Source organism: Hemitrygon akajei, chromosome 29, assembly GCF_048418815.1.
Source record: "Hemitrygon akajei chromosome 29, sHemAka1.3, whole genome shotgun sequence".
NCBI classification, from domain to species: Eukaryota; Metazoa; Chordata; class Chondrichthyes; order Myliobatiformes; family Dasyatidae; genus Hemitrygon; species Hemitrygon akajei.
In genome coordinates, this window is record NC_133152.1 from 31,338,378 (window position 1) to 31,364,059 (window position 25,682).

Consider the following 25,682-nt stretch of genomic DNA (forward strand, 5'->3'; position numbering starts at 1 on the left):
CATCCTTTCTAATCCAGACAGCACTTGTATTTGTTCAAGATAATTCTGTTCAACTGAAGAACTAGCATCAGTGTTAGAAAGTTGATATTGGGGCAACATAGTCAAACTCCATGTTTAGGATACTACCTAGAAGGCAGGCCTTTTGATTTTGACCAACATTACTGACAACAAATGGATTGTGAATTCTACATTTATTAAACGTACTCTTCACACTTACCTGCTAACCAGTCAAATACAGAGTACTGACCAATCTATTAGATTTCTTGACTTCAAGAAATCTCAAATTCTAATACTTCTCTACATCTTTCTCACCATCCCTCCCTTTTTCCGTTTGTTTGTTACTGTCCCTTTCTGATCCCAAATGATTAGCTCTCAGCTTCGCGCCCCCGTGTCCTCATCTCTGTGGAGTCTAAGTTCAGCACGACAATGAGCTTTTCTTTCACAAACCCCAGTTCTGTGGTAAGGAGTCTTCAATCCTAGACTGAAGACTCTTTCTCTCATAGAGACAATTTCCAATCCATCTAGATCTCACTACATCTCTGTATCTATTCAATGAAAACTGTTCATTTGCTAAGGGTAAATCTCAATGCTGTCATCAAGTTTGCAGAAAGAGTGACAGCACTATTAATGGACAAGCTGATCTGTACGTCAGAGTTGGAAAGTCAGTTTTCTGTGTTACGAATGTGCCACAACTCTGAGGGGCCGAAGGGTACAAAGTAGCCCCCTCCTTCTTGAGAATCGCAAGATCGCTATTAATTCAGGTCTGGGACCCAGGAAATGAGAGAGAGACACGCAGAATCCACAAGGGTTTGGAATGTGTCCTGGCCCCCAGAAAGGCAGAACCATTGATAACGACTATTGTCTCTTGGAGACGGAATTGTGTATTGAGTACTGTACTATTCATTGAAGCCCTCAGGGAATGACCAGAGTGGGCTGGTTGAGGGATTGCATCATCCCAACCTGATTGACATCTGAGACCCCGTGAGTAAGGATAAAAGAGGGTCTGGGGAACAACCCCTTTAGACGCAACAGGAGAAACGTATGAGACCGGTGGGGGCTTGTGTGTGTCCATCCTTGCCCGGATGACAAGTCTTCCACGGAACAGCCTCGCTAAAGGACGAATATGGATCAAGATCGGATAAAGGAAAGCTGGCAAGTTTCAAAAATCTGTCTCTCTCTCCAACCAAACAGCTGCAGCCTGAATGAACTGAGTGACTTTTATATTTCCATCGGACAATACATTATCCCCTAGACAACGATAGAGCTATTTCTTATTGATTATTATTATACCCGCACTTTTAGATCTAATATTGACGACGTATATTATCTGTATGTTTGCATTGATATTATTTTTGTGTATTTTTACCAATAAATACTGTTAAAGATAGTACCATCAGACTTCAACGGACCTCTCTATCTTTGCTGGTAAGTGACCCAGTTACGGGGTTCGTAACATCTGACACTTCTTCAGTCACTTTGCACAATGAACTAACATATTAACATCAGTCCTTTGTGTCACAGAAAATCACTGACCCAAATTCCTCAGATCTTCCCACAATAGCATCCCCATCTCAATTTCCCAACTAAACACACCCTGCTTCTACTTCAACTTTTTTTATACCTTTGTCCGGTCTCATCCACTTGACACCATTGTTATCCACTGCAATTTTAATAGTTTCTTCAATCAACTAATTCCCCCCCCCCCAACTATTCTTCAATAATTATTCCTTTAAATCCACTCATTTCCTTAAAGCCAAAGATGTAGAAATGGAAACAGGCATGGGTATATGCTGTACGGGTCCTTTTGTGTGATACATGGAAGAGCCCTTGTTCCAGTCCTGAACAGCTCCCCACCTTCAGCTCTTTTTCCAATTATGGATATACCTTCCTGTTCACATACAGAAATTTAGTATTCAGCTCCTTTACTGCAAATTTCCTCCCTTATTGCTGGATATTTTCAGCACTTTCTTTTGAAGTACCTTGGAGGCTAGTACAAACCCCATTTCCAGAAAAGTTGGGATATTTTCCAAAATGCAATAAAAACAAAAATCTCTGATACGTTAATTCACGTGAACCTTTATTTAACTGACAAAAGTACAAAGAAAAGATTTTCAATAGTTTTACTGACCAACTTAATTCTATTTTGAAAATATACACAAATTTAGAATTTGATGGCTGCAACACACTCAACATAAATTGGGACAGAGTTAAAATAAGATTGAAAAGTGCACAGAATATTCAAGTAACACCGGTTTGGAAGACTCCACATTAAGCAGGCTAATTGGTAGCAGGCGAGGTATCATGACTGGGTATAAAAGTAGCGTCCATCAAAGGCTCAGTCTTTGCAAGCAAGGATGGGTCGTGGCTCACCCCTTTGTGCCAAAATTTGTTAGAGAATTGTTAGTCAGTTCAAAAGGAACATTTCCCAACGCAAGATTGCAGAGAATTTAGGTCTTTCAACATCTACAGGTAATAATATTGTGAAAAGATTCAGAGAATTCAGAGACATTTCAGTGCGTAAAGGGCAAGGTCGGAAACCACTGTTGAATGCGCGTGATCTTCGAACCCTCAGGCGGCACTGCCTAAGAAACCGTCATGCTACTGTGACAACTGTAGCCACCTGGGCTCGGAAGTACTTCGGAAAACCATTGTCAGTTAACACAGTCCGTCGCTGCATCCAGAAATGCAACTTGAAACTGTATTACGCAAGGAGAAAGCCATACATCAACTCTATGCAGAAACGTCGGCGAGTTCTCTGGGCCCAAGCTCATCTCAGATGGACCGAAAGACTGTGGACCCGTGTGCTGTGGTCAGATGAGTCCACATTTTAGCTAGTTTTTGGAAAAAACGGGCATCGACTTCTCCGTGCCAAAGATGAAAACGACCATCCTGATTGTTATCAGAGAAAGGTGCAAAAGCCAGCATCTGTGATGGTATGGGGGTGCATCAGTGCCCACGGCATGGGTGAGTTGCATATATGTGAAGGTATCATTGACTCTGGGGCATATATTAGGATTTTAGAGAGACATATGTTGCCATCAAGGTGACGTCACTTTTCGGGATGTCCATGCTTATTTCAGCAGGACAATGCCAGACCACATTCTGCACGGGCTACAACAGCATGGCTTTGTAGACACAGAGTGCGTGTGCTTGACTGGCCTGCTGCCAGTCCAGATCTATCTCCTATTGAAAATGTATGGCGCATCATGAAGAGGAGAATCAGACAACTGAGACCACGGACTGTTGAGCAGCTGAAGTCTTCTATCAAGCAAGAATGGACAAAATTTCCAATTGCAAATCTACTACAATTAGTATCCTCAGTTCCAAAACGATTAAAAAGTGTTATTAAAAGGAAAGGTGATGTAACACAATGGTAAACATGCCTCTGTCCCAACTTTTGTTGAGTGTATTGCAGCCAACAAATTCTAAATTTGTGTATATTTACAAAATACAATTAAGTTGGTCAGTAAAACTATTGAAAATCTTTTCTTTGTACTTTTGTCAGTTAAATAGGGGTTCACGTGAATTAACATATCAGCGATTTTTGTTTTTATTGCACTTTGGAAAATATCCCAACTTTTCTGGAAATGGGGTTTGTAGATGCCGAGAAAATGAGAGCAACTTTGTGAGACAAAATAACAACCTGGACAAGGAAAACAGCTATTTAGATCCTGTTGAGATCCACCCATTCCAAAAAGAGGAATATTTGACAAGCATCTTTACCAAAATGACTTATTATCAACCTCATTGCTAATTATTCTTTTAAAATCTGTTAGAAACTTTGCAAGACATGCTGAAATGTTTTGGTATATGCAAACTACTAATTAAAAGAAAAATAAACATGTTACTGTATTGACATGTAACTTCTCACAACGAAAAGAATATACTCCTATGGAGTCATCAACTCTCAATAAACTATAACATTCTCTGCTGTAACACAAAAATCTAACAATTTTACGTACAATACACCATTCCCTTCACAATTCCTGGACCGCTTTTCCTCCCTTATCAGCCACTTACTTTAACAGCATTTCCTGCACTGTTTCTTTTACCTCCTCCTTCCCATCATCCAGATACCCTAACAGTTGTTCTGAGTGAAGCAGCCATTTACTTGCACTATCCCAATCAGTGCTCTCTTCTACACCAGAGAAACTTAGGTGACCTATCTGCGAAGCACTCGCATACAATCTGCATGTGCTACTTGTAGTTTCCTCCATCCCACTCCCACCCATCTGCCTGTGGCCTCTTGTGGTGTTATAACAAGGCCAAGCACTTTACAGTCACCTGGATTCTATATCAAATTCTGAACTTCATGTAACTTATTTTCTTTCCAAGTCATTCATTTTTATTTAATTTTATTTAGAGATACAGCATGATAACAGGCCACTCCGGACCCATGCTGCCCAATCATACCCATGTGACCAACTAACCTACTGACTTTGTTCCTACATCTTTGGATTGTAGGAATCTGGAACATCCAGAGGTCACATGGAGAATGTACAAGCAGCGGTGGAATTTAACACAGGTTGCTGGCACTGTAGGAGCGGCGCGCTAACCGTTACGACACTGTGCTGTCCCAATATCATCTTTGATATTGGGTTTGTGTTTCTTATTCTTTTGTGATCTGTCAAAGCTTTGAATTGTTTTCTCACTCTGTTTCCATTAATCTGTTGACCAGATCATCTCTACAGCAACCTTGACTTCTTAATCAGAAATATTCCCTTTGTTCTATCCATCCTTCCCCCTGATTTCTCTGCAACTTTGAATGAACAGGTTTTCTCTCTGTCGTGCAGTAATGTTTCAGATTTTCACTTTATGCACAATCATGTCTCACAAATAGTAATGAGGTAAATAACCAGATAACCTAATACAATATTGGTTGGGAGGGACACCAAGAAGAACTTCCTGCCAGGACAACAGCGCACTGATTGAGCAGAAGTCCTTTCATTTAACATAAGTGCAATGGGTGCACACCTGGGAGTGTCAGTCTCCAAGACCAAATGCATGTCAACCAATTAGCAGTCTGTTAGGTGGTCCCAAGTGCGGTACCGCTGTAGTTTCAAGGGTGGGGCTTCCTCAACATCCCAGCAACACCCTCTGCCATCCAGGCAATACCAATGGAACACCATAAGCCAGAGGCATTTCCCTCTCTACATCTAAATATACAGATATAGGCTGGATTCTAGTAGAGGTGGTCTAGATCAAGATCTGACCCACTGTATCTGCATACAGTACTTTAAGGTTCAAGTCATCTTGTCTCCTGCTTCCTTGGCTTCAAATAAACTCATTCAACAGTGAAATTGACTGTGGAACCCACCCTCCCATTTCTTATTCACGTTCAAGTCAGGTTTGTGTTTTTGAGATTTTGATTACTGGTGTCTCTCGGCGCTACTGGAAATTCATACAGATCCATTCAATTATTCAGGATTTACTCAATCAATAACATAAAACAATATTTCACATGAAAACAGGGAAAACATGTTACACAAAACTTATTCTGTTTGTAGTTTATGTATTATGTCTTAAGGAGAGCTCTCAACTGAGAATGGTTCGTCAACTGAGTATGCACTGCAATTCAAAAGGCCAACAGGGTCCATTCTGCGCTGTATCTCAATAAATAAATAAATGAGCTCTAGCTGAAAGAATCATCGTTATTTACTATGGTAAGAAGGATCATTCAACACCATTAATGTCTTCTCATCAGTTCCATTCCTCATTTTCAGCTAGCTATGCAGCTCTCTCATTTTCATCAACTCTCCATGGATACTTCTAACACTTACCCACTCTAAGGGGCAATTTACAGTGGGCAATTTACAATGGCCAAGTAACCCATCAGTCCACCTCCAAGGTGTGGAAAGAAACTGTTAAACTCAGCAGAACCTTATGCAGTTCACAGGAATAACGTACAACTTCCACATGGACAGCACCAAGATCAGGGATACCTGGAACAATGAGACAGCAATACTGACTTTTGAATCACTGTGCTGTCCATTAGCCCCAGGTCTCCAAGCAGGAGAACAATGACCAACCTTGAGGCTACATATGAGAGAGGGGTCTGTAGAACCTCATGCGATGACACACTTGATCCACAAACTAGGCTAAATCACCACTGGACAATTGGAAGATGGCTGTGAAAGAGAAGGACAGTACTGCCATCAATTCTGATCTGTCATTCATAATTGACCTGTATATTAATATTGCACATCAACAATCATGTCAGCAAATTATTAACAGATGACAACAACTCCCTTTCTAATGAGCACAATGCAGCAAGGAGCACGTTCTCTCACAGTCCAACAACATTCTAACCTTACTGACATATTTCACCCACATAACACTGAGTTCAGACAAAAAGATCAAGTAAAATTTAAGGCAACTAGAAATCACTCGTAATCAGCATTCAGCACCTTTCCAGTCAAACTCCTTACCCAGGATAATTTTGTACTAGCCACTTAAGTTTACTATCTAAATGGAGTCAAGTTAGGAAAGGGAGAAGTACGAGATCTAGGTGTTCTTGTACATCAGTCAATGAAAGCAAGCATGCAGGTACAGCAGGCAGTGAAGAAAGCTAATGGCATGCTGGCTTTTATAACAAGAGGAATTGAGTATAAGAGTAAAGAGGTCCTTCTGTAGCTGTACAGGGCCCTGGTGAGACCCCACCTGGAGTATTGTGTGCAGTTTTGGTCTCCAAATTTGAGGAAGGACATTCTTGTTATTGAGGGAGTGCAGCGTAGGTTCACAAGGTTAATTCCCGGAATGGTGGGACTGTCATATGTTGAAAGATTGGAGCGACTGGGCTTGTATACACTGGAATTTAGAAGGATGAGAGGGGATCTGATTGAAACATATAAGATTATTAAGGGATTGGACACACTGGAGGCAGGAAGCATGTTCCCGCTGATGGGTGAATCCAGAACTAGAGGCCACAGTTTAAGAATAAGGGGTAGGCCATTTAGAACAGAGATGCGGAAAAACTTTTTCACCCAGAGAGTGGCGGATATGTGGAATGCTCTGCCCCAGAAGGCAGTGGAGGCCAAGTCTCTGGATGCATTCAAGCGAGTTAGATAGAGCTCTTATAGATAGCGGGGTCAAGGGATATGGGGAGAGGGCAGGAACGGGGTACTGATTGTGTATGATCAGCCATGATCACAGTGAATGGCGGTGCTGGCTAGAAGGGCCGAATGGCCTACTCCAGCACCTATTGTCTATTGAATGCCTCTCAGTGATAGTTTCCACCCAAGATACTGCTGGTACTGCCAGTTCAATCTTGATGGCAAATATTTCCCTTTTAGGAGATTAAAGTACAAAATTAATCCTCACATGAACTATTGTAATATTCTCACAACTTTCAATACAGAAACTCAGAAACACAATCTAAATAGCTGCAGCAATTGATTTATGCATAGTGATCCAAAAAGGAGCAAATGGCATGTGACCAGTTGATCTGTTATGGGCATATTTCACTAGGCACAACACCAGGAAAATTTCCTTCCCTTCTTCTAATTCCAGCACTGGATATCTAAATAAAATTGCACTGCAAAAAGTTTAGAAAATCTTTAGAATTTAAGAATAGAGCAGCAAAAATTATGATTCTTCAGAATACATTAGTGATAATGGCAAACATATTAACATTTAACAAATGAATAGCAAGACAGCAGAAGATTAGGAGACAAGGGCAATGGGAAAAGAACAAGTACTTAAGATTAGAAGTGCTGTTCATATGGAGGATAAAAGCCAACAGAGGCTGGGTAGGGCAAATATGGTCTGTTTTCATGTTATTTCTTACATAATTACATATAATCATATTCTGTTCCAGATTCCTTCAACATAAGTAATTGTAATTAAAGAGGAAAAAAATCAGAACGAAAGATATAATTTAGCTGTAATAATTTAGACAGTGGACAAGAAAATGAAATTCCCTTTAAAACATCTTAAATTAACTAATGCAGCAAGACAAGATATTTCTAATGGTCCAGGATTCCACTGCAAAACCCTACTGCATGCAAGATATGACAATGATCTTACGGTTTTCTACACTGAACCATACACTTTAAATGTCAGTTCTGTCAGCTGCCCAGATTGCTCCTACTTGTTTACCACTCAAAGCTGTTAAAAGACCACAAAAAGACCAACTAGGAGTTCAACACTGTCAAAGGGGTAAAGAATTTAAAAATTCCTTAGTACAAATTTAAGCCATACGTGTATTTTTTTAAAAAATTTGACCCCCACTTTGCTGAAGGTACTGGCTTGTGAATGATTCCAACATAAAACAATGGATTATTACAACTCAAAGCTACATAACCCATCCACTCCAGGTTTAAGTAGTTTTAATCTTCAAGATGCTGCAGATTGCCAGAAATTCCTGACATCACACTGAACGCCCTAGATAGAATGGACATGGAAAGGATATTGCCAGTAGTGGGACAGTCAATGACTGGAAGGCTCATTCTCAGAAACAGAAGGGTGTCCCTTTAAAACAAGATAAGGCGGAATTTCTTTAGCCAGAATCTAGTGAATTTGTGGAATTCATCGCCATAGATGGCTTTGGATGCCAAGTCATGAGGTATTATTTAAAGTAGAGATTGATTGGTAAAGGTGTCAAAGGTTACAGAAAGAAGGCAGAAGAATGGGATTAAGAGGGAAAATAAATCAGCCAAGATCGATTGGCGGAGCAGGTTTGGCGGGCCAAATGGCCTATTTCTGATCCTGTGACTTATGACCTTATAGTCACCAACAGATGTACTCTGTCCGTGCACAACAGTTTCACACCAAAGAAAAGACAAAGGACTGCAACACACTATCAAGTATTCACAAGACGACAGGAAACAACGTGCTCAAACATTAGAAGTATATATAAGTAAAACATCAGTTACTTAAAATGTTTTCAGGACAAATTTATGTTTCTATTGAAGTTAAATTAAATAACAAAATAATTAACATATTAATCCTAAACATTACTACAGCATAATTGTCACCTAAGCTCACTGAAACTATTCTGATATCAAAAGAAAGGGGTTTACACTTCATTGTCAACAGTTTCCATTATGCTGAGTAATTAGTGATTAGTGTACCTTCTCTCATAAAGTGGGATAGTTAAGAGACAATGCTGTTTCAAATTTATGCGGCTTTACATTTAAATACCACGTTGCAACAGACATGGCTTTCTTCGATACTGAAACCCAAGAGTCATTAGACCGCGAAAGGAAACACCTGCCATTTGCAAATATATCGCATAGTCCTGAGGTCTTTATCTCCTAAGATGAAAGTTTACTGAGATAAATGTATACTGAGGTACTCACTGGAAATGATGTAGTTCGACTTACAGCCTTCGGAAGACAGGTAAGAGAAAACCCAGTCACGGCTTGCGGTGCATTGTGGTAATTGTAGTCTTCACGACATTACTTCAATAAGTATTTTCACATACAGGAACTACAACACCACAATGCATCGTTCAAGAATTTATTCTCACTTTCCTTTAACTCCTACCGGTTCTTAAAACCGGTACGATGCCTAAATCTGAAAAACTGGTACAAAGCTGCAACACTAAAACTCAACTTTCATTCCTTGATGTTGGCAAGCTAATGCTGAAGGTAATTAATCTGTTCGCCCTGCAGGCACTCCAAAGCAAACTGGGACTTGGTGTTCCAACTTGACGTCAGCACGTACAGTGCCGATAGACAGCGGCCCATTGAACTACACCTACCAGTATGCATTGCGCACACGCCGGCAGTTTCCGATCTTTCGATCCGTCAAAGGCCGTGGTCTTTCTCAGAGGCAAGAAAAACACGCGCGGTGAGAGGACGAAAGGAAAAGAGACCGAGCACTCTCAAAAGAGCAACCTGTTTTTCAATCACGTTCTCTGACTGAAGTAACCTAGCCCGTTCTGCGCCCACGCCCCTAACCACTCTTACCTGAGTTACGGCTCGCTCGCCACGGCCTCCACTCCCCAACTGAACACGTCACTACGGCCTCGTTCCCGCAGCCGACCAGACTGACCCAGCTGCTGCCAGCAAACGTCGATCGATATATCCATTGTGCGAGGCTCCGGCGGCGGCTTCTCTTGCCAACCAAACTACTCGGGGTTGCGGGAGCGTGGATCCAGTCCGACCCGGAGGTGAATCCAGAAGCTTACTGAAAGCAACGTGTAGTAAAAGGGTGGTACAAAGAAGAGTGGGCCCCATTCATGGCAAAATAAGAGCATGCATATATGGGCTTTGTCACCAAGTCGTTCTGAAGGAGACTCCTTAGAAATTTATGGAGGAGAGGCGTTAGAAAGGTTGGCTGAAGTTCCAGTAGGCAAGTCATCATGAATGGCTTTTATGCATCTTACGATTTTGCAGACGTTTGGTGTGTGTGTGTGTGGGGGGGGGGGGTTTACTGACTATAGTTTTTGGTGTTCTGTCAGAAGTCCCAGAGCACCGGAGAGTGGCCAGCAAGGCTCTCTTTCAGAAAGAGAGTTTAGTCCCATTGGTGAGGAAAATCTTTTTTTAAAAATTGATCTCTTTGATAAAGTTTTAAGGGAATCGGGGGATTCTCAGATTCCTGTAAATAATGGGTTAAGGTTGAGTACCGACTGTGTCTGTGCATTCTAGTTTGTGAATGGCTACAGCATGTTAGTTCTGACGAAGGGTCTCGGCCCAAAACGTCGACAGCGCTTCTTTTGTGTGTATTGCTTGAATTATCAGCATCTACAGATTTCCTCGTGTTAGTATGTTTAAGATGATGTCTCACAGCTGCTTCTTTGGAGCGCGATAAGGGTTAAGCTCACACAGATCCACAAAAGACGTCTCCTGATTTTTCACACAAAATGCTGGTGGAACACAGCAGGCCAGGCAGCATCTATAAGGAGAAGCACTGTCGACGTTTCGGGCCGAGACCCTTCGTCGGGACTAACTGAAGGGAAAGATAGTAAGAGATTTGAAAGTAGTGGGGGGGGAGGGGGAAATGCGAAATGATAGGAGAAGACCGGAGGGGGTGGGATGAAGCTAAGAGCTGGAAAGGTGATTGGCGAAAGTGATACAGAGCTGGAGAAGGGAAAGGATCATGGGACGGGAGGCATCAGGAGAAAGAAAGGAGGGGGGGAACACCAGAGGGAGATGGAGAACAGGCAAACAACTAAATATGTCAGGGATGGAGTAAGAAGGGGAGGAGGGGCATTAACGGGTTAGAGAAGTTAGCGGAATTAGTTCTTACTCTCAATAATTTCTCCTTTGGCTCCTCCCACTTCCTCCAAACCAAGGGTGTAGCCATGGGCACCCGTATGGGTCCCAGTTATGCCTGCCTTTTCGTTGGCTTTGTGGAACAGTCCATGTTCCAAGTCTATACCGGTATCCATCCCTCTCTTTTCCTTCGCTACATCGACGACTGCATTGGCGCTGCCTCTTGCACACGTGCTGAGCTCGTCACCTTCATTAACTTTGCCTCCAACTTTCACCCTGCCCTCAAATTTACCTGGTCCATTTCCGACACCTCCCTCCCCTTTCTTGATCTTTCTGTCTCCATCTCTGGAGACGGCCTATCTACTGATATCTACTATAAGCCTACAGACTCTCACAGCTACCTGGACTATTCCTCTTCCCACCCTGTCTCTTGCAAAAAGGCTATCCCCTTCTCACCATTCCTCCGTCTCCACCGCATCTGCTCTCAGGATGAGGCTTTTCATTCCAGGACGAAGGAGATGTCTTCCTTTTTTAAACAAAGGGGCTTCCCTTCATCCACCATCAACTCTGCTCTCAAACTCATCTCTCCCATTTCCCGCACATCTGCCCTCACCCCATCCACCCGCCACCCCACTCGGGATAGGGTTCCCCTTGTCCTTACCTGCCACCCCACCAGCCTCCAGGTCCAACGTATAATTCTCCGTAACTTCCGCCACCTCCAACGGGATCCCACTACCAAACACATTTTTCCCTCCCCCCCCCTTTCTGCTTTTCGCAGGGATCGCTCCCTACATGACTCCCTTGTCCACTCGTGTCCCCTCCATCCCTTCCCACCGATCTCCCTCCTGGCACTTATCCTTGTAAACGGAACAAGTGCTACACCTGCCCTTACACTTCCTCCCTCACCACCAATCAGGGCCCCAGACAGTCCTTCCAGGTGAGGCGACACTTCACCTGTGAGTCGGCTGGTGTGGTATACTGCGTCCGGTGCTCCCGGTGTGGCCTTTTATATATTGGTGAGACCCGACGCAGACTGGGAGACCGTTTCGCTGAACACCTACGCTCGGTCCGCCAGAAAAAGCAGGATCTCCCAGTGGCCACACATTTTAATTCCACATCCCATTCCCATTCTGATATGTCTATCCATGGCCTCCTCTATTGTCAAAATGAATCCAAACTCAGGTTGGAGGAACAACACCTTATATACCGGCTGGGTAGCCTCCAACCTGATGGCATGAACATTGACTTCTCTAACTTCCGTTAATGCCCCTCCTCCCATTCTTACCCCATCCCAGACATATTTAGTTGTTTGCCTGTTCTCCATCTCCCTCTGGTGCTCCCCCCACCCCTTCTTTCTCCTGAGGCCTCCCGTCCCATGATCCTTTCCCTTCTCCAGCTCTGTGTCACTTTCGCCAATCACCTTTCCAGCTCTTAGCTTCATCCCCCCCCCCGGTCTTCTCCTATCATTTCGCATTTCCCCCTCACCCCACTACTTTCAAATCTTTTACCATCTTTCCTTTCGGTTAGTCCTGTCGAAGGGTCTCGGCCGGAAACGTCGACAGCGCTTCTCCCTATAGATGCTGCCTGGCCTGCTGTGTTCCACCAGCATTTTGTGTGTGTTGTTGTTTGAATTTCCAGCATCTGCAGATTTCCTCGTGTTTGCTCCTGATTTTTCACACCTTTTGCTTTCGACAAAAGACGGGTGCTGATGGAGATAAGACAGGACACTCAAGTCAAGTAAAGTCACTTTTTATTGGCATTTCAACCATAACTGCTGGAACAGTACATAGTAAAAATGAGACAATGTTTTTTCAGGACTATGGTGTTACATGACAGTACAAAAACTAGACTGAACTACGTAAAAAAAAAACACAGAAAAACAACTACACTAGATTACAGACCTACCCAGGACTGCATAAAGTGCACAAAACAGTGCAGGCATTACAATAAATAAACAAGACAATAGGGCAGTAAGGTGTCAGTCCAGGCTCTGGGTATTGAACATTCCTTTCTTAATTAAAGCTTAAATTTGGTGGAGTCTCTTACCTAAGTTATTAAGGTTTTCTCTGTTTGAGTTGCTGGAACTTGTTCTTTTGTATTGGTGGCCTTATAAATTGTAACAATTCTGGAAGTCGAGCAGTGAACTTGTTTGAACCACCAGAGGGATGAGAACGCTTCTCCCCCTGATGTCGGGACCAAGTTCCCTCGCCAGCTGAGCTCAAAGAAATAAACTGGTGAAAAGATAAGTAACGATCTTTTTGTGCTGTGGTTATTTGGTGCAGCGAATACACCTTTACACCTTTATAGATCTAGAGGCAAAGGAATCCATTTAGTTAGCCTCCATACTATTTTTTTTAACATCTGTATTAATAATCTAAATTTGGGGTGCAATCCACAATCTCTACATTTATAGATGGCAAAAACTTCATAGTATTGTGAACTATTAAGAGAATAGTGATGGATTGTGGCAAGATATTAACCAGACTCTTGGAATGTGGGGGTGCATTGTTGATTAAGTTTAATGCAGAGAAGTCTGAGGAGGTACATTTTTGGCAGGAAGAGTGAGGGATTGCAGAATAAAATAAAGGAGTTTTTTGTAAAGGAAAAATGTCCATTTAGAAATTGGATGGGAGAGGGGAAGAAGCTGTTCCTGAATTGCTGAGTGTGTGTCTCAGACTTCTGTACCTCCTTCCTGATGGTAATAATGCGAAGAAGGCATATCCTGGGTGGTGGGGGGTCCTTAATGATGGAAACCGCTTTTCTGAGGCACAGCTCCTTGAAGATGTCTTGGATACTACAGAGGCTAGTGCCCATGATGGAGCTGACTAAGTTTACAACTCTCTGCATCTTGCTACAATCCTGTGCAGTAACCCCACCACCACACCAAACAGTGATGCAGCCAGTCAGAATGCTCCCCACGGTACATCTGTAGAATGACAAATTGTAGTTTTTTGAATCTGGAGAACAATCTGCTGGAGGAGTTCAGTGGTTCCATATTTATTGAAAATGGCAGAGCAGGTTTAGAAAGCAGTTAATAAGGCAATCAAAATTCTTGACTTTATCAATAAAAGACTTGAATAGAAAAGCAAGTAAGTAATACTGAATCCTTATAAAATACCGGTCCAGCTTCAACTACAGTATTTTTGGTTACTTCATTGTAGGAAAGATATGAAGGCATTAGAGAAGTTTCAGAAAAGAAGATGTGCAGTTACAAAAATAGATTGGGAGGGCAACTCTATTTTAAACAGAAAACTGAGAACCAGTCTGAAAGAAGTAAATAAAATGATGAGTGATCTCAACAGAGTGGATAGAAATTCAAGAAATAGTCACAGATATAAAATTTTGGAAAAAAAGCTGTTCCTGCAGTGTGAGTTTGAAATCTGTAATGCATGCCTGGGGAATCGATGGGTCAGATATCATTACCGCCTTTAAGAGAGTAACGTGAATTAATACTTGAAATTTGTAAGGCTGTGGAAAAGGGGCCGATGGGTGGAACTGAAGAATTACTATGGTAGGAAGCCAACCCAGACAGAAGGAGGCAGAGGAGGTCCTTGGTGAATGTTCACCAGGGTGATGGACTTGGATGTGAGGTCAGCATTGAACAGGCTAATTGGAGCACGTCGAGGTTAAGAAGGAGTCTGTTTTAGAGCTTACAACAAACATTTATAAGTCCCCGCGAACAGACGAAATATACACCAGGTTAATATGGGAAGCGAAAAGGGATATTGCTGGAGCATTGACAAAGAACTTTGCATTTCCCTGGCCACACCACAGGAGAAGTGTCGGAGCATTGGAGGATGGTAAACGTTTCATTGCTTGAGAAAGGTGATGGGGGTAATCCTGGGAACTTTAGACCAGTGAGTCAACAGTGGACAAACTAATGGAAAGGATTTATGGGCATTTGGAGAAGCATATTGGGGATAGTCATCATGGCTTTGTGAGGGGCAGGTTGTGCTTCACAGGCCTGATTGAGTTTTTCTAGGAGGTGACAAAACAAATAGACTAAGGTAGAGTGGTGTATATGGATTTTTGTAAGGTGTTTGGTAGGCTCATCCAGAAAGGGTGGGTTAGTAAGTGTGCAAATGACACAGAGGTTGTGGGTCGTGTAGAAGATTTTTGCAGGTTACTTCAGGACATTTTTCTGAAAAGAATTATGGCAAATAATCACCGTAAAGAGGCAAGGTTGAGTCAAGGGTTAAAATATGCCGGTGTGGGGCAAAGTCGGGACAAGCAGAGTAAGTCAGAGCAGAGGACAAACAGTTTTGGGGCACATGCACCTAAATCGCGAGCGAGGTTTGATTGATCCAAGTGCCGGGCTGATTTGGAAAGGTCAGGAACGGGCCAAATGTGGTGGCAGGGTCCAGGCACAGAGCGTATCGATGCGACAGGGCCTGGGTCTCAGAGAGAGGAACGACCCAACATTTGGACTTTTTAAACGTTGGACCCAGGACGTCAGGACAAGAAGAGAAGGCCAGGCTGGTTCTGCGACATTTTCTCCACTCTTTGCTGTGCTGAGGCTGTGGGCCTGCTCTGGGTTTTGTGTCTGAGGACTCGCTCTCATTCTAAAAGCTATTTGCTTGCATGATTTTGTTTTTCCTCTCTGCACGTTGGGTGTTCGTCAGTCTTTTTTTAGAATTTTTGGTGGGGGGGGGTTCTTGTTTTGTGGCTGCCTGTAGGTTGTATAATGTATACATGGCTTGATAATAAATGTACTTTGAACATTGATAGGATGCAGAGCTGGGCAGAGAAATGGCAAATGGAGTTCAGTCCGGAAAAGTGTGAAGTTTTATACTTTGGAAGATTAAATATGAAGGCAGGGTAAGGTGTATTGACAGGATCACTGGCATTGTGGAGGAATAGAAAAATTTTGAGGTTCAAGTCCATAGATCCCTCAAAGTTGCCACGCAAGTTGATAGATTAGTTCAGGGGATTGAGTTCCAGAGCTGAAAACTAATGTTGCAGCTCTGTAAAACCCTGGTTAGATAACACTTGAAATATTGTGTTCATTTCTAGTTACCTCATTAAAGGAAGGATGTGTAAGCTTTAGAGAGGGTGCAGAGGAGATTTGCCAGGATTAGAGAACATGTCATATGAGGAAAGGTTGAGCGAACTAGGCCTTCTCTCTTTAGAGCAACTGAGGATGAAAGGCAACTCAATAAAGGTATATAAGATTATTTGAGGCATAAATAAGGTAGACAACACCTTCTTTCGAAGGCATCAATGATCAAAACCTGAGGATATTCATTTGAGCCGAGTGGTGGAAAGTTTAGAGGAGATGTCAGAGTTAGGTTTTTCTACACAGTGGTGGGTTGCTGGAATACACTGCCAGGGGTGGTGGTAGAGAGTGATACAATAGGGGCATTTAAGACAACACGAGTGAATCTGCAGATGCTGGAAATAAATAAAAACACAAAATGCTGGCAGAACTCAACAGGCCAGACAGCATCAATGGGAGGAGGTAGTGACGACGTTTCGGGCCGAAACCCTTCATCAGGAGTAAAATAACATGGGATGGTCGAGGAGGGATAAGAAGTGGGGGGAGGGATGAAGTAGAGAGCTGGGAAGTGATAGGCTGGAGGGAAATGGGCTAGGGGGGAAGGTGGAGAATTATGGGAAATAAAAGAGAAAGAAAGGTAGGGCTGGGGGGAGATTATAGTGAGGGGGGGAAAAGAGAGAGAAAGAGAACCAGACTAAAATTATAGATAGGGATGGCGTAAGGGAGTGGGCAGGGGTATCAATGGAGGACCCTATCTATAATTTTAGTCTGGTTCTCTTTCTCTTTTTTCCCCCCTCACTATAATCTCACCCCAGCCCTACCTTTCTTTCTCTTTTATTTCCCATAATTCTCCACCTTCCCCCTAGCCCATTTCCCTCCAGCCTATCACTTCCCAGCTCTCTACTTCATCCTTCCCCCCTCGACCATCCGATGTTACTTCACTCCTGATGAAAGGTTTCGGCCCGAAACGTCATCACTACCTCCTCCCATTGATGCTGTCTGGCCTGCTGAGTTCTGCCAGCATTTTGTGTTTTTATTAGGGGCATTTAAGAGATTCTTAGATAGGTAAATGGATATAAGAAAAATGGAGGGCTATGTGAGAGGGAAGAGTTAGCTTGATCGTGGAGTAGCTTTCTTTAGATTGGCACAACAGCATGGGAATTCCTGGTCTGAGGCTGCCCAAAGCAGAGGAAGAGCGGTTGAGAAGAAACTGAGAACCTTGTCCATTTTAGTTGGCAAAGTCTTGGCATGATAGGATTTTCAGTAACAAGTGAGACAAGTTCAGTGGAAAGTGTAAGATCCTCCCCATACCCCTCTCATCAAGGAATAGTTTTAGATATGCGTAGATTAGAAATGAAGTGTGATGGGTGAAATCTGGAGGGGGAGGGATGAAGCAAAGGGCTAGAAAGTTGATCCGGTGAAAGAGACAGAAGGCCATGGAAGAAGGAGTAAGGGGAGGAGGAGCGCCAGAGGGAGGTGACAGGCTGGCAAGGAGATAAGGTGAGAGTAGGAAAAGGGAATGGGGAATGGTGGAGAGGGGGGTCGGGGATCCTTTCCCCAATTACTAACCTATTGTGTCCCATGCATCGATATCTACACCATCATCCCTAACTGGTTATCTGTATTGTGTACAGTTCTGGTTACCAAATTATAGGAAAGATGTCAACAAAATAGAGAGAGTACAGAGGAGATTTACTAGAATGTTACCTGGGTTTCAGCACCTAAGTTACAGAGAAAGGTTGAACATGTTAGGTCTTTATTCTTTGGAGTGTAGAAGGTTGGGGGGAGGAACTTGATAGAGGTATTTAAAATTATGAGGGGGATAGATAGAGTTGACGTGGATGGGCTTTTTCCATTGAGAGTTGGGGAGATTCAAACAAGAGGACATGAGTTGAGAGTTAGAGGGCAAAAGTTTAAGGGTAACACGAGGGGGAATTTCTTTACTCAGAGAGTGGTAGCTGTGTGGAATGAGCTTCCGGTAGAAGTGATAGAGGCAGGTTCAATTTTGTCATTTAAAAAAAAATTGGATAGGTATATGGACAGGAAAGGAATGGAGGGTTATGGGCTGAGTGTGGGTCAGTGGGACTAGGTGAGAGTAAGCATTCGGCACGGACTAGAAGGGCTGAGATGGCCTGTTTCCGTGCTGTAATTGTTATATGGTTTACAAGACAAAGCAGAGAAGGCAAATAAAACATTACAGAAATTTGATCACATCCTCTTCTTGGATACTTCTGTCCATTCAATGTCAACCAGTCTATAAAAAAGGAACTTTGTCGTTCATGTGCTTCTTGTCTCCTTCCTTGCTGGCCCATTGCAGTTTACATACCCTTGTCTCCGCCCCTTCAATGCCTGATAATTAAAACTCAGCAGTGGTTGATGGTAGTTGCTGTGTGGCCACGGGCACAGCAAGGTAACTTTGTTTCAGGTTCACAGGCAGCAGTTCACATTCTATGCCATGACAGTGGATTGTCAGAATAATCTGACAGCAAGTCTTTGACCCTTTGATCGATCTGCAGGTCTTTATTGGAATGGCTGCAGGGGCTGTCCCTTTGGTCGCTGGCCCAGCCGCTGAAAGAGCCCAGCTCGTTTGGGTCCACTCCCACTCCAGGCTGGGATGGCTGCCTTCAGATGCTGTGTGCAGTTTGTTTCTCAGTCTCCTTGCCATCCAAGTTGTGGAACTTGATGTCCCTGCTGTAATTCTGATCCCTTTGCATCTATTTTCCCAATATTCTATTCTGATCTACCTTCCAGAACCAGCCTTCATCACAAAGAACCGTTACTGTTATAGTTTAACGCTTCATTCACGGCTTGCTGACACGCTCTCTTATGTCTTCTGCATCTGTGTTTCTGTTCGCTTTCATCCATGTGTCTGCTTTCATTAGGAGTGTCCAGATCTGAAGCAACAGGCTAGTGTTCACCACGTAATTCTCCGCAGTGACACGGTTACAAGGTGGACATGGTCCCCTGTTCTGCCTGTGAGGGCAACAAGAGTCTGAGTCCGGTGTTGCTGCTGGCTGCCTTGCCGGGTCTGTACACAAACACAGGTTATGTTTGTGGTACCATCCACCTGAGATCGAACCCTGCCTTTTCAGGCAGATACCTTATCGAGACTTGGTCACCTGAGAGGATTATCTTCTCTCGCTCTGGCCCTCTCTGATTAGCAGCGTGTTGCTGTTGTTTTGCTCCGTCCCTCAGTGTGTTACCTTGGTTACAATGCTCCATCATACTAAATTGCTATTTGTAGATTCTTTCTATACACTTTAAATTTATGTCATCTCGCTACCCCTGCAGGCAGCTGCACTGCCTCTTGACTGTTCGGCCCCTACCCTTGGGACTTGCTGATATGATTCACGATCATTGTCCTGTCTGTCCTTCGAGCTTGGGCCTGCTCACTCTCTGTGGACCATGTTAGCTGCTCTGCGGGTCCCACATGTTCACTGTCCCTGTTTTGTCCACGTTATTCCTCCTTTTTCTGAATCTGTAATGACCTGTGTGTCTCTCCCCAGGACAGGCTCTCATTGTTTAGGTGTATGCAAAACTCCACAGGAAGCAGTACTTCCTCAATCCTGAGACTCACTTTTCTTTGGCCTCATTGTTTCCCCTCCTACACTGGTAACACACACAAAATGCGGGAGGAACTCAGCAGGTCTGGCAGCAATATTTGAAACCAATAAATAGTTGACATTGCGGCCCAGACCCATTATCGGGACTGAAGAAAAAAGAAGTGAGAAGGTGGTGCGGGGGAGGGGAGGAGGGCAGTAGGTGAAACCGGGAGAAGAGCTGGGAAGGCGAGTGGCGAAAGACATAAAGGGCTGGAGAAGGGGGAATCTGATAGGAGAGGACAGAAGGCCATGGAAGAAAGGGAAGGGGGAGAAGCTCAAGAGGGAGATGATGGGCAGGTGATGAGAGAGGGAAATGGGAATGGGGAATAATGAAGTGAGGGGCATTACCAGAAGTTTGAGAAATCAATGTTAATGTCATCGGGTTGGAGGCTGCCCAGACTTAATATAAGGTATTGCTCCTCCAACCTGAGTGTAGCCTCATTGCGACAGTGGAGGAGGCCATGGACTGACATGTCGGAATCGGAATGGGAAGCGGAATTAAAATGGGTGGCCACTGGGAGATCCCACTTTTTCTGGTGGATGGAGTGTAGGTGCTCGATGAAGCAATCTCCCAGTCTGCATTGGGTCTCCCTGCCATCTAGGGAGCCACAGCAGGAGCACCAGATACAGTATGACCCTAACAGATTCCCATGTGAAGTGTCACTCCATCTGGAGGAACTGTTTGGGGCCCTGAATGGTAGTGAGGGAGGAGGTGTAGCTCTTGTTCTGGTTGCAAGGATAAGTGCCAGGAGGGAGATTGGTGGGGAGGGACAAATAGAGAAGGGAGTCGCACAGGGAGCGATCCTTGCAGAAAGTGGGGGGGTGGGGAGAAAGCACCAAGCTGAACCAGTGTGCGAGAGACAGCAAGCTACAAATACAAAAAGAAATAATAATAATAATAATAATAAATAAATATTGAGAACATGAAAGGAAGAGTTTTTGAAAGTGAGTCCATAGGTTGTGGGGACATTTTGACGATGGGCGAGTGAAATTGAGTGTAGTTATCCTCTTTGGTTCGAGAGCCTGATGGTTGAGGGGTAGTAACCATTACTGAACCTGGTGATGTGAGTCCTGACGCTCCTGTACTTTCTTCCTGATGGCAGCAGCGAGAAGTGAGCATGGCCTGGGTGGTGGGGGTCTCTGATGATGGATGCTGCTTTCCTGCCACAGTGCTTTGTGTAGATGTGCCCAAAGGTGGGGGAAGCTGTACACGTGATGGACAGGGCAGTATCCGCTACTTTTTGTAGGATTTTCTGTTCAAGGGCATTGGTGTCTCTATACCAGGCTGTGGTGCAGCCAGTCAATATACTCTCCACCGCATATCTGTATAAGTTTGTCACAGTTTTAGATGCCATGCTCTATCTTTGCAAACTCGTAAGGAATTTTAAGTTTTAGATGCCATACTTTCTTCATTATTGCACTTTTGTGCTGGGCACAGGACAAGTCCTCTGAAATGATAACACCAAGGAATTTTAAGTTGCTGACCATCTCCACCACTGATTCTCCAAAGACGACTGGTTCACGGGTCTGTGGTTTTCTTCTGGTCAATAATCGTCTCCTTGGTGTTGCTGACACTGGGCAAGAAGTTGTTGCTGTGGCACCACTCTGCCTGATGTTCAGCCTTGCTCCTATATTCTGATTCATCACCACTTTTGGTTCAGCAAGCTTAAATATGGCATTGGAACTGTGCGTAGCCACATAGTCATGTGTAAAGCGAGTAGAGCAGGGGGCTGAGCACACAGCCTTGTGGTGCACCTGTGCTGATGGAGATTGTGGAGGAGAAGTTGTTGCCAATTCAAACTGACCAGGGTCTGCAAGCCAATTACGGTAACTCAACGCCGTTGTATTGATGTTTGGCTGATGCATATGAAATCTCATAGTCTGTGGACCAGCCTGTGCTTTTAGCTTCAATTTACTGCTTGCAATTTACAATAAAAACTGGTTAGTTCTTGCTTGAATTAGTATTTGCTCTATTCACATAATCCTTAAATATTCCGTAACACCTCCGCTCCATCCATCAAAAGAGGAACTTTCCCATGGCCAAACATTTCAATTCTCATTCCCATTCCCGTTCAACATGTTGGTTCATGGCCACCCCTTGTGCCACGATGAGGCCCCCCGAGGGTGGAAGGGCAGCACCTTGTATTTTGTTTGGGTAGCCTCCAACCTGATGGCATGAAGAGTGACTTCTCGTTCCAGTAGAAAAAGTTTCCATCCCCCTCTGCCCTTCTATTCCTCACTCTGGCATCTTACCTCTTCTCACCTGCCCCTCTGTCCTCTCCTCCTTCCCTTTCTTCTATGGCCCACTCTCCTCTCCTTCCTCTCCATCCCTTTTTCTAGAGACATCTTCCCCTTTCCTTTCCAGTCCTGAAGAAAGGTCTGACCCCGAAACATCAACTGTTTATTCATTTCTATGAATGCTGCCTTTCGGGTAGATGGAGCTCGTCACCCTGGGAAGGCAGTCTATTTAAGAGAGAGAAAACTGATTTCAAACCTCCGCTGCCTTGCGGCCATACCCACTCATGGGAAAGGCTTCAGGAGTAAACCCTGAGGACAAATCCGGAGCTGGAGTCCCTAAGGCAGTCCGACATTGCTTTCAACCTCGCTCTGGCAACTCCTACGATGACACTGGTGCCGAGCTGTATCGGCCCTTGCCTTCCCTTGGACAACATCGGTGGTGTGGAGAGGGGAGACTCGCTGCATGGGCAACTGCTGGTCTTCCATACAACCCTGCCCAGGCCTGCACCCTGGAGAAGACTTTCTAGGCACAGATCCATGGTCCCGTGAGACTAACAGATGCCACACATACATGAATGCTGCCTGACCTGCTGAGTCCTCCAGTATTTTGTGTGTTGCTGTGGATTTCCAGCATCTGCAGATTTTCTTGTGTTTACAACACCTCCTTAGTTCAGATAATACCTACCCTTTATAATTATACCCATGCTAACTCTTTGTTACATTGTCTCTGTCTAACTGAAATTTATACTGTTCCTTAGAATGGATTCCAGTAATTTTCTCACTAGTGAAACTAAGTAAGCTGGCCTGTAATTAATTATTTTATCCCTTCCTCTTTTTTTCAAACAATGGCACAGTGTTAGCATTTCTCCATTCCTTTGGCATCAATCCTGTTACCAGAGAGGATTGAAAATTGATCCTCAGAGCCTCTACAACTGTAAACCTCAGAATTAAGGATCAAGATCTTTATGGTGTTTTCACTGGCAGCCGTACAGTATTTTAATAGTTTAAACTTGCAGCTCCCAAACTACCATGAATGCATATCATTAAAGTTTGACCATTTTAAAGCGGCCGTGCTTAAAAGACAACCAGGGATGGGGAATGCTCACTGACCTTTCTGATAGTGCCACTGTCCCAGGAATAAATTCTGTGCAGAGTGGTGTGGGCTCAGATTTGTGTTCAGTTGCCTCGCGCATGGGTACCTGTTATTCAGTGAGGTAGCGACCTGTACCTGAATATGCTCTTGTGGTGTTATCACACAAACTCCAATGACCTCTTCCCTTGTAGCGATAGGTACTTTGTGATTAGCGAAATGCCTTGCAGTGCCAGTGATGGGAAGGTTAGGGTGCAGTTCCTGCCGCTGTCTGTGAGGGGTTTGTACGTTCTCCCCGTGACCGCATGAGCTTCCTCCACGTGCTCCAATTTCCTGCAGCATTCCAGTGGCATTTAGGTAGGGTTTAGTAAGTTGCGGGTATATTACATTGGTGCTGGGGGCATGGCAACACTTGCGGGCTGCCTCCAGCGCGTATTCGAACTGCGTTGGTCGTTGACGCAAACCACCGCATCTTTTGACGTACGCTTGATAAATAAAGTGAATTTTAAAACCTTGCAGACCCGCCACCAGTCCACAGTCATGTCCACCGTTGTAGTGCTCTGCCTCCCTGTAGCCAGTTAAAAGAAAAGCAGATCTTTTAAACTGACACTAGATCAGACAGCCTTTCCCATCTCAATTCTTTAGTTATGAACTTTCTCCCATCATCCTCTTGCAGCTGCGTCTTGGAGATTAATTTCTGATGACTTTAGTGCAATTTGGGAAGATTGGGAATCCAAGGTTCAAAGCAGTTTACTCGTTTACAAAAAGACAAGGACATCAGAGGCTGTTTGCATTAACACTTGTGTTGTCTGTCCATATCTAGACGGGATTTTGGAGTCACATAACTTGTTCACCTCTCAACTATGAACTTTCGTCTAGCCAGGGTTTGAGTGCATTATTTACCAGTTCCATGGATTACTAGTAGTCGCTTGGATTTTTATTTTAATTTCTAAAGTTTCAAAGGTTTCCAGTTTGGTTAATTGTAATGACCCCAACATGCTTACATGTGATTAGGAAGGGTAAAGGGAAACTCCTTTTTATCAGTCACATACAATTTTATTTAAAAAAATACAGTGCTTTATTCATAAAAATAACTGTATATCCTGGACTACATGACAATCAATACATACCTCTCTTTCATTTCATTATGCCCTAAAATCAATATGACCTATTTACATTGCATCAATTTTGGGAAGCGCAGTAGCATAGTGTAACATTATAGCAGCAGAAACCCTGGTTCAATTCCCACTGCTGTATGTAAGGAGTTTGTACATTCTTCTGATCATGTACCTTACTGCTGGGTGCTCTGGTTTCCTCCTAGGATCCAAAGATGTGTGTGTTAGTAGGTTAATTGCTCACGTGGGTATAATTGGGCAATGCAGGCTCATTAGGTTGGAAAGACCTGTTATCGTACTGTATCTCTAAATACTATAAAGAAAAATAAATACCACATTCATTTCCTCTTTAAGCAGCACACACCACAAAGTGTTTGGTCACCGTCACCAGCAATAGAACAAGCTGCAACCCCAAAGCAAACTTAAGAAATGTCACAAAGCAAGTTACAAGAACAAGGTATAAAAGCAACTGCATGCTCTATTTGGGAAACTCAGAGCATATCTTGCCTGTTTTTTTAAAACAGAAACTCGATGGAAACATCCTGGCTGCCTAAGGGGAAGAAAGAGTTTAATTTCTTGCGAAACAAGAACTTCTTGCTTTAACTGACCACAAGATGGCCCCCTTCCCAAACTGAGGGTCGAGGAGCAGGGAGCGAAGGCACCACACTGGAATGAAAGGTTTCTGCTCGAGCTGCTGGAGAGTAAGCAGCCCCATGGCCTGCTTAAAATGATGGAGGAACCCTGTTAAAAAAACAGTGAAATGTTTATCAAGCAAAGTATGTGGTTTCATTTTTCATTGGTGTGCTCAACCATAATTTAATTGGCCTGGTTCACGCAGGAAAATTTAAAAAACGTACAAGTCTATTATGTGCTTATCTCTGTAGCACACTGTAGAGTGGGTATACTTTGTACCCTTGGTCACTGACAGCAGCATCCAGGATTTAACCCGAGCTGTGAGTTCCCAGTCACGCCCCTTTAGCTGGCTGACTGCCAACCTACTCTGCTACACTGATCCTAACGAGTATAGTGAGTAACACGCTCAGCCTTTTCTCTTTAGAGGTACAGCTCGGTAACAAGTCTGCCTCACCCAATTACATCGAAGTGAGCGATTAACGTACTAACCCTTATGTGTTTGGAATCTGGGAGGAAACCAGAGGGCGTAGATGAAAGCTACATGGTCATGGGGAGAACGTACAAACTCCTTACAGGCAGTGGTGGGATTTGAACCCCAGTCGCTGGTCCTGTAATAGCATTATGCTAACCACTGCACTACCATGCCTCCCAAAGACATGGTACTATGTCTTCCTCTGGGATCTACACTACTGTTTTCCTTTCAGACACAACTCCGCTCCCAGAGCCGCTGACTCTTGCCATTCAACAACCACCTGCGTTCTTATAACAGTTATATTCTTTCAAAGTCAATTTATTATCAAATGTTACCAAAGGATAAAATAAAATTACAAAAACATATACATTAACCAA

General features: G+C 43.7%; 2 protein-coding genes across 4 annotated transcripts in view; one reads left to right on the forward strand and one right to left on the reverse strand.

Moving 5' to 3' along the window:
• The window catches only part of rer1 (retention in endoplasmic reticulum sorting receptor 1), a 41,050-nt gene extending 31,018 nt beyond the window's left edge, over positions 1 to 10,032 (reverse strand). The window contains exons 1-2 of one of the 3 annotated variants that reach the window (XM_073032120.1): positions 9,912 to 9,976; positions 6,030 to 6,128 (exon numbers count right to left, since the gene is read on the reverse strand). The gene's annotated coding sequence lies outside the window, so the exon portion shown is untranslated. Of the gene's footprint in view, positions 1 to 6,029; positions 6,129 to 9,299; positions 9,336 to 9,911 lie in introns of those variants that run through there. The other 2 variants (XM_073032119.1, XM_073032121.1) reach the window with 2 other exon arrangements.
• A 37-nt stretch (positions 10,033 to 10,069) lies between these two features.
• Positions 10,070 to 25,682, forward strand: part of LOC140718405 (MORN repeat-containing protein 1-like) — a 253,380-nt gene continuing 237,767 nt past the window's right edge. The window contains exon 1 of the mRNA XM_073032116.1: positions 10,070 to 10,276. The gene's annotated coding sequence lies outside the window, so the exon portion shown is untranslated. The remainder of the gene's footprint in view (positions 10,277 to 25,682) is intronic.